This window comes from Panthera uncia, chromosome A2 (assembly GCF_023721935.1).
Source record: "Panthera uncia isolate 11264 chromosome A2, Puncia_PCG_1.0, whole genome shotgun sequence".
In the NCBI taxonomy this organism is placed as follows: Eukaryota; Metazoa; Chordata; class Mammalia; order Carnivora; family Felidae; genus Panthera; species Panthera uncia.
In genome coordinates, this window is record NC_064816.1 from 50,552,738 (window position 1) to 50,567,663 (window position 14,926).

The window sequence follows — 14,926 nt, forward strand, 5'->3', positions numbered from 1 at the left end:
TTCCTGGGAGAGTTAAATGAAAAACCACATTGTAAGCTCTCAATAAATGTCAGTGATAAAGATGAATATGATGTATTGGTTACCTATTGCTGCATAATAAATCACCCCGACACTTAGTGACTCGAAACATCAATAATCATGTGTTCTCTCTCGTGGTTTTAGTGGATGAAGAATTCAGGAGTATCTTGGATGGGGAATTCTATCCCCAGGTTCCTCATGAGGCTGAGGCTTTAGTCATCTGCAGCCTTGACAGGGCTAAAGGATCCAGTTCCAAGTGGCTCACTCACATGTCCCCAAATTGGTGCTGGCTGTTGGGGTGGGTGGGTGGGGGCCTTGGTTCGTCTCCATATGGGCTTTCCCACAGAACTCCTTGAGTGTCCTTATAACATGGTAGCTGGCTTACCCAGTGAACCATCCAAGAATCCAAGGAGGAAGCTACAATACCTTTTATGATCTAGATTCAGAAGCCACATGCTGTCACTCCTGCAAGACTCTATGGGTCAATGCAGGCCAACCCTAATTTAATATGGGCTATGCACAAACATAAATACCAGGAGGTGAATGTCATTGGACCCATCTTGAAGACCCAACTACCACAGATGATGAGAGTATATTCTTTCATGTGAGATCAGGTGTCCAACAACTAGAAAGTAGCATAGCCAGGATTTGAATTCAAGTCTGTCTAGCTCAGACTACAAGATCTTAACCACTATCCTTTGTTGACATCCATTTTCTTCATGCACACAATCACATACTCATTCAGCAAACCTTATCTAAGCACCCACTGTACTATGAGTGCACTAGATGTTGGCAATGCCCCTGTTCTCAAGGAGACCCAGTCTAGAGGGGGTGTGGATGGCAGAGCTGGATCCAGCTCCCAAGTCCTATGGCTTCTCATTCGCTGTTCTTTCTGTTCTGGGATACTTGCATCAGAGGGGAAAATGACTGAAGCCTCACAACTCTTTTGGCAGAAAGAGGTGGAGGGGAATTATAGAAAATGAACTGAATGTGAAACCAGGAGTTCTGGGTCTAGGTCTTTGACATTGATTTGTAGGATGCCTTTTTGATAAGTCCCCTCCCCTCTCTGGGCTCAATTCCAGAATTGCCTGTAAGGAACCTATGTGTGCAAATAGTCCATTCAGTGTCATTTATCAAGCACATACTATGGACCATATACTGGTATCAGTGCTGGGAACACAGCGAGGAACAAGATAGAGTCCCTGCCTTCCAGCTCCTCACATTCCAATGTAGGCTGAGAGACAATAAACAAACCAACAAAGAAAAAGACCACTTGGGAAAGCCATGAGAACCATAAAGGGTGAAGTGATAGGCAGGGGGGCGCTACTTTATCCAAGGAAGGCTTCTCCAAAGGGTGGGAACTGAATACAGACTGAATGATGGTGAAGTGACCATGGAAAGATTATGGGGGGGTGGGAGAGAGGATGAGGGTCCCAGGCAGAGGAACCATCGAGTGCAGAGGCCCCAGGACAAGAGATTGCTGTGTTTGCCTGCATCAAGGAGACTAGAGTGGCTGAAGGATAGTGAGCCCAGGGAGGAGGGCAGCAGATGAGGACACAGGGGTGCAAGGGTAGATGATGGGGACACTTGCAGACCTCAGAGAGATGTGTGCACTGAATTTTAAGTGGAGTAGAAAGCCTTTGGACGATTTTCAATAGAATGATCTAATATGTATCAAAAGGGCGCTCTACCTATTGTGTGGGAGTGGGTTGCTTGTCTCTCTAATATATTCTTTAACAAGTTTTTATTAACTTTTTTATTGTGGTAAAATATACACAACATAAAATTTACCATTTTAGTCACTTTTAAGTTTACAATTTAGTGGCGTTAAATACATATAAAATGTTGTGCAATCATCACCACTACCCATTTCTAGAACTTTTACATCGTCCCTAACAGAAACTCTACACCTATATTAAGCGTTTCAGGGGAGCCTATAGTCATGTGAAATCTTTCAGCTAAAAGTGACAAAAAGCCCAACTCAAGTAGAATTACCCCAAGAAGAGAAGCTGTTGTTTCACAAAAGCGAAAAGTATAGGTTAGTCTTCAGGCATGACTGGATCTAGGAGTCCAAGCAATATAATCAGGAAAAGGGCTCTCTTTCTTTTGGCTCTGTTTACTCAAGTGCTGGCTTTATTCTCAGGCAGGCTTTCCCTTCTTGGTGGCAAAGAGGGCTGTCAGCATCACCAGGCTTCCATTTCACCAGCTCAGCAACCCCAGGAGAAAAGACAGGATTGTTTCCCAAGAATTCCAGCAAAATTTCCAGGGCTAACTCTCATTGGATCAATCTGGGTCATGTGCCAATCCCTGAACCAATCACTGCATTCCACCAGAGAGCTCAAACATGCTGATTGGTCAGGGTCACATGTCCTACAGCTGAGAAGTGGAGTCACCCCCACTTTAGGTGCACAGCTGGAGGTTAGGAAGGAACTCAGTTTTTGCAGGAAAAGCAGGGTTCTGTCACAAGAGAAAGGGGGAAACAGGAGCTGGACAGGCAAAACAACATCAGGCCAACCACCACAACACTTAAAGATGTTACCTCCTCCGATCTTTTTCTCAGCAAATGGCTCCACCCTAGCATGAAAGGAAAAATCCTGACAGTCTCCATAACTATTTCCCCTTCCCCCCAGTGTTACCAGTTGCCAAAGCGTTTTTCCTCAACCCCTGGAAGCTCTTCTCTCAACCCCAATCCCTTTTACCCCTGCCAGAACTCAGACCACATAGCCCCAGCTCTTGGATTATTGCAACCCCCTCTATACCACTGTCCTCTCTTCTTCCTTAGAGAGCTTTTCTAAAGTCCAAATCTGACCACAACTTTCAGGATCTTCTTTGAGCTCTCCTTCAGCTTATAAGGCTTAGTCAGGTCTGACTGCTGCATGCATCTGCAGTCTCATCCCCCACCACACCCCCACCCCAGTCAAATTCTCTTGGAATTCACCCAGTGCCTTTGCATGCTGTTCCTTGTGCCTGGAATGCCCTTATTGACATCTTCTGCTTCACCTTCAGTTCAAATCTTTTGAAGTTCAGTTGAGCCATCACTTGTCCCAGGAAGGCTTCCTTGGGAACTTCTGCATCCCCACAACCACCCCACACACAGTGTAGTTAATACCCCTCCTGGGTTCCCACAGAGTGCTATGTGCTTACCTCTTCATAGTGCTGAGGGTAGCATATTACTTTTGAAATAGTAGCCTGTGTGTGTTTTTAACTAAAATGAAATTTTAAAAACTGAGGTATGATTTACATATAGTAAAATGTACAAATACTGAAATTTTTATCTATACGCTTGCCTGTGCTGTATCTCTCTCTCTCTCTCTCAAAAATAAATAAACATTAATTTTTTAAAAAAAAAAAACGGGGCACCTGAGTGGCTCAGTGAGTTAAGCATCCGACTTTGGCTCAAGTCATGATCTTGTAGTTCGTGGGTTCAAGCCCTCCATCGGGCTCTGTGCTGACAGCTCAGAGCCTGGAGCCTGCTTCAGATTTCTGTGTCTCCCTCTCTCTCTCTGCCCTTCCCTGGCTTATGCTCGCTCTCTGTCTCTCTATCAAAAAGAAATAAACATTTTTTAAAAACTTAAAAATTTTACCTTTGTATATACCTGTGTCACCATCCCAAAGATCGAAGTGTAGAATTGTTCTAACACCTGCTTCCATTGCCCCTTCTAGGTCAAAAACAGTCCCGTTCCCCACCTCTCCCCCAGAGGCAACCACTTGTAAAACCATAGATTAGGTTTGCCAGTTACTGAATTTCACATAAGTAGAATTATATATTCACCTTTTTTTTTTTTTTTTGCATTTGGTTTCTCTTATTCAACATAATGATTTTTTTCTTCTGTGTTGTTGTGGGCAGCAATCATTCATCCACTTTGATTACTGTGTGGTATCCCATACTATGGATTTACCACACTATTTATTCAAACTCCTATTTGAGTAGATAGTTAGGTTGTCTCCGGCTTGGACTATTATGAATAAAGCTGTTAAGATTTACGTACAGTTTTTGTGGACATGTTTTCATTTCTCTCAGAGACATACCTATGAGTGGAATTTCTGGATCTCAGGCCAATCTTTGTTTATTAAAGTTGCCAAGCAGTTTTCCAAAGTACCTGTGCCATTTTGCATCTCCACCAGGTGTGTGTGAGAGTTCCAGGGGCTCCACATCCTGGCCAACACTTGATGTTGTCACTTGTCTTAAGCTTAGCTGTTCTGATGGCAGATGTGGGGGAAGCTCCTTGGGTTGTTTTTCATTCTTGCTAATTTCTGTTACCCGGAAGTCTTATCTTAAGATATTGTCTCAAGGCTACTTCCTTTTTCTGGCTCTGCCAAAATAAAATAAAAAATAAAAAAATAAAACAAAATATTTTCTTAGCTTTTGAGTTTCTAAAGTCTAGGATCATGAGAGCAACAGGAAAAGGTTGTTGTATACTGATGACATGATGAATATGGGAAAATGCAGGGTACTGAGGAGCAAGGCTCCCCTCCCTGAAACTAGATAAGAGCTTCCAGATGTAAAAATGTGTTAAGGAAACCTAACTCAGAATTGAAGTAGGGAAGACATGGTAGAAGCTTGTGTAGCACAGCAGGAAGAAGAAAGCTTTCCTCTGGATGGGCAAAGGAGGGTGCCCTTGCCTGTAGCCCAGGAGAGGCCCCCACTTCTTCAAACTCTCATTTTCCTCCAATGAACTTGGGTTCAAAACACCCCCCACCAACTCCATTTTTTCCTTTATAAAGAACACTCTCCTCCTTTGTTCTGGAGATTTGCTTATGGTCCCTTACAGTTCGCTTGTCCTGAATTACAATTCTCTGCTATTTCTGAATGAACTGGATTTGGCTGGCTGAATCACTTACCTTTTTCTTTTAAAAGGTTGACACAGACAAGAGTAGGAGAGAGAGCTGGAGCAGCAGCAAAGGGAGAGATGGGTGGTAAGAGCTCCTGAGGAAAGGGACACTTGAACCTGCCCCTTCTCTGGACATATCCAAGCTTGGAGTAAAGCCCTAGAATCTCCAGATAAGTTCAAAGAAATTGAACGTAGAAAAGCCTGTGCTTACAGACAAATGGCTGTGTTTGGCTGGGCTGAAGAACCTCAAATGTCTACCAGAGTTCTCTGTACCCCAGGGGCCATGGGAGCTGAGCAATGGGTCCTGTGCATTTGGAAGGACCCAGGAGCAGCTGAGGGAGGAAATGAGACTTAGGGACAAGAGATAACTTAGCAGTGCCCTGTGCAGGTGGTGACCTCTCCTCGGACAGGAACAAAGATGTCTTAACAGATGCCAGAGTGGATAAGTGATGACGCACCCCAGATGTCCCCGCAGCAGTCCTCGAACTGACCTACTACCCCCAGAGAAATAGGAAAAACCTAACTTACCTGAGATTAAGGATTTCTACCCAAAATGGGTGATCAGAGCAGAGACTGAGCTCACCTAATAAAAACTAAAGTTACCTTTCTTGCTCACCTGAGTTCATGAACTGAAATTGGACCACTGTTGTACTTTTCACACTGTATTATATTTGTCTCTTTATTTTCCTTTCCTCTTCTTGAGACTAAGCAGCTGGAGGTCAGGAATAAGGTCTGATTTGTCCTGGAATCAGCAACCTTCTGTGCCAGGACCTGGCACACAGTAGAGGCTCAGTGAAGACTTGTCAAATGCTGATTGTAAGCTCCTTGAGGGAAGGGAAGAGGAAGAGAGCTAAATAGTTGAGCACGTCCTCTGTATAAAGCCCTGTGCCATATTGTACACATTGGCCACCCTATAAGGTTAGACTATGATTACCTCATTTTACAGATAAGCATATAACAGCCAACATTTACTGAGTACTCACCATGTGCTAGGCATTGCTCTTAGCATTTTTCATGTTAACTCATGTTCTCCTCCCAACTTCCTCTACAACCCAATGAGGTTAATACCACTATTATCCTCATATTATAGACAGGGAAACTGAGGCATAGAGCAATGAAGTGACTTGCTAAAAGTTGTGATAGGATTTGAGTCCAGGCTGATTGATTCCAACACATATGCGCCCATCTCCAGCCCGTTCCATTACCCATTTCCAGCCTGGTGCTCATGCTCCCTGCATGGTATGCCTGAAACCCTCTTCCTTCTTAATCCCTGCCCATCCTACTGGTGAACTCTTCACACCTTTTACACCTCCTCTGACTTCCTTGATGCTCAAGAGTAGAAATATGCATTCCAACCTCCCTTTACTCCTTTGTTCCCATAGCACTTTATTTTTGGGATTTGTGTGAGTTAGGATTAGTTTATCTGTATGAAAGAGAAGATCCAAAATAACAGGGTGATAAGCAAAATAAGTTTCTTTTTCATGTAAAAGAAGTATGGAGATAGACAGTGCAAGATGGATAAAGTCACATGACCACACCTTGCTGGAAGGGAGGCTGGGAAATCCAGTCTTGTAGTTTGATATTGAAAGAATGGTTGTTAAGAGGCAAAGCACAGTCTCTACCACGTCACTGCTTTAGCATTTACCACATCATCCCTGGGATGGTGTCTTCAGATATCTTTCTGCACAGCTAGATTATCTTGAGGGCAGATTGTTGTCATCTTCACTCTCTTATCCCAAAGTCAAGCACATGTGGAGATGCTTGAGATAGAGGAATAAGTGACTAGGTGTTATTTCTTTCAATGCCCCAGGGGCCCATAACATGGTTCTCTGCTCACAGTAAGCCTCCAATAATTGTTCAACTGAAATGAATTTAAATGTTCTCGGCCTTAGTGTCCACATTTTTAAAATGGGTACAAATGACTTCAAAACTCACTCCTAGATTAGACATGGTCAGAGTCCACTGTATAAACTTTGAAAAATACCAGCTAAACATTAAAAAATGAAAACTTAGCCAGAGATAGATGCTGTATGTAGCTTTCAGTCTTCCAGTATTTCTTCTGACTAAACACATATACATGTTCTGCATATGAATAGAATCCCATGGTGCATACATTTCATAACTAGCCATTTTCACTTAAATAACGTATGACCCAACTTCTGTTTCTGCTCAAGACAAACTAGCTTGCAGAGAGCAATTCTCTCAATAAACAACTCGAAATCCTGGCTAGAACTGTCAAAAAGAACATGAAAATCTGTTAGAAGGCATCAGAGAGCTCTCCAGGAAGCCAAGACCTGAAGGATCAAGATCCCAGAATGAAAAGAAACACATAGAGGTGAGCCCAGTCTTCTGTGTGACTTCCCCCAGGCCTTTGCCAATTCCTAGGTAACTAGATGGGGAGACAGAAGCTGAGAAATGGAGAAGCAGTCATATGGGGCTGGAGGGGCAAAAAGAGTTTATGCTGAACCCATTTCTAGGCCATATGTGTTCTCCTGGAGTATATATGAACGTCCATTGGAGTTCACAGACATTTTCCACACGTAGAGTTTTTGGTCTCTGCAGTTTTTGGTTTGCAGCTTTACTGCCACTGCCAGGCTTAAGCTCCCCATTCGTCTCCACGCATCCTAGCCAGAGAGAGAGAGAAAGACAGAGACAGAGACAGAGAGAGAGACAGAGAGAGAAAGGCAGATAGGTCAATTTAATCTCACTTCTGGTTTGTGATCTTTCAATGAATGAAAGTGCTTTTCTAAAAGGAAACCAAACACAGATCCCTTTATAACAGTTATTTGGGCATTTTCCCTAATTACCAAAGTAATACAAATTTACTAAAGAAATATTAGGTAATACAGATAAATAAACACCAAAAGCACCTATCAATTTTCCTCTCCTTCCCACTATGCCTAATGCAACTACTTTAGGGTTTTTTTTTTTTATACACAAATAGGTATATTTTTTCACAAAGTGAGTTTATGCATACCTAGTCTTTTGTAACTTGCCCTTTTAACTTTACATAGCATAACCCATTTTCACGTAATTCCATAGTCTCTAATATTACCTTAACAGTTGTAGAATGGTCCATTCTTTCGATATACCATAATTTATGTAACCAGTTCCCTATAGTTAGATATTTGGATTATTTTCCATCTTCTCCTATTGTATACAACACTGCAATGAACATCTTTATGTATATCTTGGTGATATCTAAATGATTATTTGCTCAGGAAAAACAGGGTATGGAAAAATAGACCGAACTTTTTATTTATTTTTATTTATTTTTCATATAATTTATTGTCAAATTGGCTTACATACAACACCCAGTGCTCATCCCAACAAATGCCCTCTTCAATGCGCAACACCCATTTCCCCTCTCTCCACCCCCCATCCACCCTCAGTTTGTTCTCTGTATTTAAGAGTCTCTTGTGGTTTGCCTCCCTCTCTCTCTGTAATTATTTTTCCCCCTCCCCTTCCCCCATGGTCTTCTGTTAAGTTTCTCAAGTTCCACATATGAGTGAAAACATATATCTATCCTTCTCTGACTGACTTATTTCACTCATAGACTGAACTGTCTTAAATGTTTATTTAATTTTGGGAGAGAGAGGGGGACAGAATCCCACACAAACTCTACACTGTCAGCGCGGAGCCTGATGTGGGGCTCGAACTCATGAATCATGAGATCACGACCTGAACCAAAATCGGTGACTCAACCGAGTCACCCAGACACCCCTAGACCGAACATTTTTAAAGTCCTCAACATTTGCTTCCAAAGTGCCCTCCAGGAAGCCTGTATCAGTTCCCACTCCACCAGCAGTGTGCACTCCTAACCTATGTGCTTTACTTAAGTGGGGAAGGAAGGGGTAGGTCTTATTCCAGCTTGACATATGCCATTCTTGCTCACTTTCCTTTAAATAGATAAGCTTCACGGTGTGCCAGTCTAACGACATTTATAATGGAGAAGTCACACTAACTGTCCAAGGCCAGAAACTCTGGAACTGCATCTGGGCCAAGTTGAAAGGGTCAATTGCGATAACTCTAAATAACATGCTCGATACTTGGCTGTGAAGAACTAACATCTGTTCTCACAAACTAAACTGGAAGTATAACAAGAGAAGGGCCATCTTGCCTTCTTTGGGCAGCTATCTGAAAAATGACCAGTTGGAGCTCTCAGCACCTAGAGTGCAGAGTCCCTGGAGGAAATGGCTGAGTTCATAATGTGATGGGTGTGGGGAGCTGGAATGAGCACTCTTCCCAGGTCCCCTGGGCCATAGCTTGTTGCAGTCTGGGAGTCCAACATAAGTGGCATTCATTTCCTCTGGGTCTTAAAGGCTTTGTGATTTCTAGTGTCCCTGGGCAAATGCAAAGAAAATTCCTTTGGTTAGTGAGCGATATAACACTTTTCAGCTGTTACTTTAACTGGGATTTGTTTCAGTTCAAGGGACATGGGTTCTATGACTGGGTTCTGTGGCTGCCCAGCACCAATGCCCCAATGCCCCATTATCCTGCTAAGAGCACCCTGATTTGCTTTTAGGGAACCATCCCCCACACAATCCTAGTCCTTATAACTTTGGAGGGGCTGACCCCACTTCCTGACTCTAGCTATAGATATGTAACTCAGGCTTAGCCAATCAGAGCAATTGTGATAGGTTCAGGGCTGGACATGTGACCCAATCCAGGCCAATGGGGGTCAACCCTGGGATTTTTGCTGGAAGTTTTAAGGTAGTGATCTCTTTGCTTTGAGGTGGCTTAATTGGCCATTTCTGCTTTCCTGTGGAAAGACTCAGCCTGCTAATAAAACAGACACAAAAGAAAACAGTCAAGACATAGAGGGAAACAGATTCATGACAACTTCCTTTGAGCTTCTGGCACAGACTATGTCTGAATCCAAAATGTCTTCTTAAAATTTTCAGTTCAGAACTCTTTTTGGCTGAACCTGGTTATAATTGGGTTTATGTTACCTACAACCAAAAGAATCACCACAAAAACCCTGGGTATGACACAAGTATTGTTAGTCTCATGTAACAGATGAGGTCATTGAGGCTCAGAGAAGCAAAGTAAGCACTGAACTAACAAGTGGTAGAACAGATACTTTTCATTTACCCCTTCTTAATCCATACCTCTAATCTCTACTCAGTGGCTCAACGAGTCCCCCTTTTCTAGCTTTCTTCCACCAAGCACACAAGTATGAACAGGCTCATGGAGCTAGACTGATCTAGGTTCCAGACCTGGTTCAGCATCTTCTTAACTGTCTGCTCTTGGAATGACTTGCTAGCTGTATATGCTGAACTAGTTTCTTTCCCGATTTGTGCCTCAGTTTTCTCATCTGCAAAATAGGAAGCTAACAATATCTCCCTCACAGAATTGTTGCGAGGAGTAGGTATATCAGATTATGTCTAATGATCTGAGAGCCTGGCACATGGCAAATATGAGAAAGGGCTTACTATTATTTTTCTTCTGCTGCCTGTATGTTATTAGTAAGTTGGTTACCCACCTCTGTCTCACACACCCAGGATGTGGCCTGAGTTATGATCTATCAGTTCCAAATGCTGCAGCAAAACAAACAACACACACCCTGCCCGCCAGGGGCTTCAAATAATGTCTGACCTGCTCTTTCTAAAATGCTGATGTTTCTAAAAGTGGTGATCACTATGGGCTTAGTAGGCCTAACACCAGCCTGGGAAGTGAAACTTTGGAGAGGAATTTCAAGTAAGCAGACTTTTGCTGAATTGCAGAAAGGAGAGGGAATGGAAGTGGACCCAGACTTTTCCAAGCTCCCCCCAACCTCTTACTTCTGTCAGCCCCACAGCTGTAGGGGATAGACTGCATTTCTCTTAGAGTTTGTAACAGTTGCTACCCCAAGTGCTAACTCAATTCCTCCTAAAGGGGCATTAGTCTGGTAGAGTGTAAAATATGCCAGCCCTGGAGATTCACCAGGGAATGGAGGGGGGCTAACTGTGGATTCAGAGTGAGTTCTGGTTGAGGGGTATGCTAATGAATAGAAGTCTGGTTAGAGGAACAAAGGGGGAGTCCCTTGTCTCTCTGATTCATGAAGGTCAGAACTGGTACCCAGGGTGGTAACATGGCTTGTCAGCTATCCTGAACCCAAAGTCTCCTATCTCTGGGCATCACCATCAACGCTTTAATCCCTACCTTGCAGACAGGTTCAATGGTCTATGAACTACCATTTATGGAGTACTTGCTAAGTCTCTTATGTAAATGACCTCATAGGACTTTCCAGCAGTCCCAGGGAGACGAAGATTACAGCCCAATAACCGTGACCTTGGACCTTGTAACCAGGTTGCATAGAGTGGATTCCACACTAGCTGTGTGACCTTGAGCATGTTACTTAACCTAGACTCTGTACCTCAGTTTTCTCCTCTGTGAAATAGGAATAATAATAATTCTTACTTATTCAGGGTGTCATGAGGATTAAATGAGTAAGCACCTGTAGCTCTTAGAAGAGTACATGGCACTATGACAGCTGTTTTTATTAACTCTCATTTTGCACATGTGGACCCTGAGGCCAGAAAGAGGGATCATTAACATACCACACACAGCTTGTGAAGCTGGGTCTCAAACTAGCTTTAAGTGATCCCACAACTACTGAGTGGAATTGCCTTCTACTCAGAGGAAGCTAAAACCCCCACCATGCCCCCAACCCCCATCCTCCACCCCCCCCCCCCAACAAACAGTTATTTTCCTCTCTCCCTCTGAACTTGGGTGTCTCTTCTGAAGTGTTGAGATAAGATCTGAGGCCATAACTGCTTAGAGGTTCAAAAGTTTTCCCGGTGCTGAGGAAAGAAAACTTTGGCACTCCTCCCCAGTTTTGGAACTGAAGGCAGCCGGTAAGAATTCTCAGGCTCCCAGAGTCACGGGGCAGAGGCTCCGGGGGACCTGTAGAAAAACCACCCTCCACCCCCGCCCTTGCAGTCTCCCGTGGTCCCAACTCTAGGTTCAATCTAGCACAGGATGCCAATGGAAACATCTTCATTTTGAAACTTGAGCTCATCTGGAGGGGCTAAGGAGAAATAGATGAGGGGTGTGGCGTTCTAGACCTTGGCGGGCGTTGGGGGGTGGGGGTGTCTCTCTAGTTCGCCATGAAACCTCTAGGGTGGCGTCTCTGTCAATCTTACAGTTTCTGCATCTGTCTGGCTCTGTCCATCTGTTTCTATTTTGGCCTCTCCAGCAGGAATAAGTGGAGGTGGGGGCATCACTAGATGTCTGTCGTTCAGTCTGTCATTGACTTTGCCAAACATCATCTGACTTTCTAGCTCTGCTTCTTTGTCTGGACTTACCTATTTCCGCCCGTCCGTCCGCCCTCAGGTGAGTGTGGGCGGTGGGGAGTTCTCGCCAGGGTTCTGACCCTTCCGAAACCCTTCTCTCCAAACCCGAGGAGCTGTCACGCTGCGCGGAGCCCGAGGCCGGGGTGCGCGGCAGGAGGCGGGAGAAGGTGTCCGAACCGAGCCACAGGCGCCCCCTCGCGCCCCCTCCCGGCGTGGGGGCGGCCCTGGGAGCTCGGAGCCGGAGGCGGGGGCGCCGCAGGCCCGCGGGCCCGGGTCTCCGCCTCCCTCCCCGGCTGGCCCCCCTCGGCGCGCCTCCTCCTCCGGAGCCCCGCCTCCGCAGTCCGCGCCCCCGCCGCCGCCGCCGCCGCCGCCGCCGCCGCAGAGCATCGAGCAGCTTGGCCGCCGCGCCACCAAACTTTCGCCGGAGCCGGCGCCGGTGAGTCAGAACGGAGCGCGGGCAGGGCGCGGGCAGGGACCGCAGCGGGGCCGCAGCGGCGGGGCGAGGCTGTGCGCTGGCCGCTGGGGTCTGGGCATCCCTGCGGAGCAGCACGGACCTCGGGAGCCGGCGGGCGCAGGGTGGGCGCGCTTGGGGGCCCCAGGGACACCGGCGGCTCGGGGAGGGTCCCGCGGCGCGGCTCGCTGCACTGCACCCGCCCTCATACTCCGTTCTAGCGCCTCGCCCCGACGCGCAGACACCTGTGGCTTCCCCGGGGTTCGCCAGGGCGCGCGCCCAGAGCGTCTGCCTTCGGGTTCTGGGGCGGAGAGGGCGAGTCCCCAGCTTTTCCAGAGCTGCCCCTGGTGCTGAGTTCGATGCTAACCGCAGTCCCAGCCCGTCTGTGGAGTGCGTTATCTGTGCCAGGCGCTGGGCATCCGGTGCCTGTTGGGATTCTCCCTGCAACGCCAGGAACCGGGTGTTATTACACCCATTTTAGAGAGGAGAAAACTGAGGCTTAGAGAGGGAAAGTTGTGCCAAGGAGGGCGACCAAGTCAAGGAGAGAACCAGGGTTTTGAGCCCCAGGAGGCCTGACTCAAACCACATAACCACACGCGGAGAAGCCCCTGGTTCAGCGTCACCGGGGTCCTCAATGGGAAGCATTGAGACCACCGCCAGAGGTCTTCGGCAAGCCCAGGAGGGACGGACCACCTCCTCATTGTACCAAGGGGAGGATCCTTTGGAAAAATGGGTGGCCATTACTGCTAGGGAGTGGATTTTGGTGGCCGAAGCGCGTAGGGGTTGCTCTTTCAGGGCAAGAGTGAGCGGGGACCAAATTCTGGAAGTTGCTCTGGATTTTTCTGGAAGGAGCCACCGAAGTCAGGAGCAGACACTGGAGAGCAGCAGTTCTTTATGGATGTCGCTTTCTCCCCCTGGGTGACTGTCCCCCTCACACCCACCTCCCACCCCCCTCAGAAGACCCCTTCCAACGCCTTAATCTCTTTAAGGTGTCCTCTCTGCCTGGCAGCTGGTAGTGCAGAGATGCTGCGGGCAGAGTCGCTGTCCTCCGGCAGGGGGCTCCCACCTCAGACCTGGAGTCCGAAAAGAGGGGACAGTGCTTGTCCTGAGCCTGGCTGAAAGGTGCTGGGGAATTCCTTCTTTGGTGAGGGGTGGGCCACTGTGAATGGAGCACAGATGGAGTGTATTTCCAGAACAGGAAAGAGAGGGGAGTTGGGGATCTGATATATGCCCATTCTTGGCAGTCAGGAACCAGCATGGACTGAGAGGGGGAGAGAGAGCACCAACTGTAGTGTCATTATGCATTATCCCATTTAGTTCTCACAGCAACCTTACAAGGTAGGCACTATTACTACTAACCTCATTGGACAGATGCTCTGTTGAGGCTCAGAGAGGTTAAGTGACTTGCCTGAGGTTGCCCAGCTGGTCCGTGGCAGAATTGGGATTTCAACACAAGTCTTACCTGACTCCTTCCAGATTATCAGTGAAACTCAGGCTGCAGATAGGTCCCTCCTTCTTGTGGCTGGCAGAAGCAGAGTTAAAGAATGGGGTCCCTAATGCCTGCGCACCATTCTCCTTTTTCTCTCATGGATGTCCTCGAGGGGACCTGCTGCTGGGTGGGTCCTCATTCACAGGAATCCCTGCCAACCCCATGTAAATACACTAATATGATTCAGGACTTGCTAGACCCTGCTATAAGCCCAAGGCCACCTGAGGCTACCTGGCTCTATCAAGAGGTATTGCCCCTGGTGGAGAGAGAATCTGTGGAGAGGGGAGGGAAGGCCTGGTACCGTTTTCCAGTGTGATGCAGAATCCTTCTAAGGCAAGAATTGGCCCAGCACTCCCTGTCTGTGATTTCAGAGCTGGGTGGAGACTGGAGCAGCCTCAAGAGGCGCCTGCAGCCCGGGGGGGTTTGGGCAGTCCTGAGCTGGGAGTGGTCCCTCTTGGCCCTCAAGTGTCCAAGGAAGGAAGAACTTGTATGTGAACCTCCTGCCATTGGAGTCTGTCAGAATTCCATGTTTGCACTTTCCTTTTCACAGTGGAGTTGTGCCTGGTGGAAATGGAGTGGCCTTTTCATAACAAAGAGGAGGGAAGCATAGCAAACGCTGCAAAAGTGTGGATCCCGGGGCTGGCTCAAATTCCAGTGTTGTTTATGAGCTCTGTGGCCTTGGGCCAGTTGCTACGCCACTCTGTTCCTCAGTTTCCCCATTTCTAGAATAGGAATGTTCATAGCACCTCCCTCACTGGATTGCTGAGAGAATTGCGTTCAGATGCGCCAAGTACTTACATGGTGCCATGTCATACATAAAAGTGCTGTTTAAACGTTAGTTGTCATGAGTGTTAGTATT

General features: G+C 46.6%; 1 protein-coding gene and 1 long non-coding RNA gene across 2 annotated transcripts in view; one reads left to right on the forward strand and one right to left on the reverse strand.

The window, feature by feature from the left end:
- Window positions 1–1,759: 1,759 nt before the first annotated feature.
- LOC125929639 (uncharacterized) lies at window positions 1,760–12,431 on the reverse strand. The gene is made up of 3 exons (XR_007459923.1): window positions 12,140–12,431; window positions 5,467–5,674; window positions 1,760–4,331 (listed from the first exon to the last, which is right to left on the reverse strand). It is a non-coding gene; the product is annotated as an uncharacterized LOC125929639 (long non-coding RNA).
- Window positions 12,432–12,465: 34 nt separating this feature from the next.
- HRH1 (histamine receptor H1) overlaps window positions 12,466–14,926 on the forward strand; it is an 82,062-nt gene continuing 79,601 nt past the window's right edge. The window contains exon 1 of the mRNA XM_049641009.1: window positions 12,466–12,563. The gene's annotated coding sequence lies outside the window, so the exon portion shown is untranslated. The remainder of the gene's footprint in view (window positions 12,564–14,926) is intronic.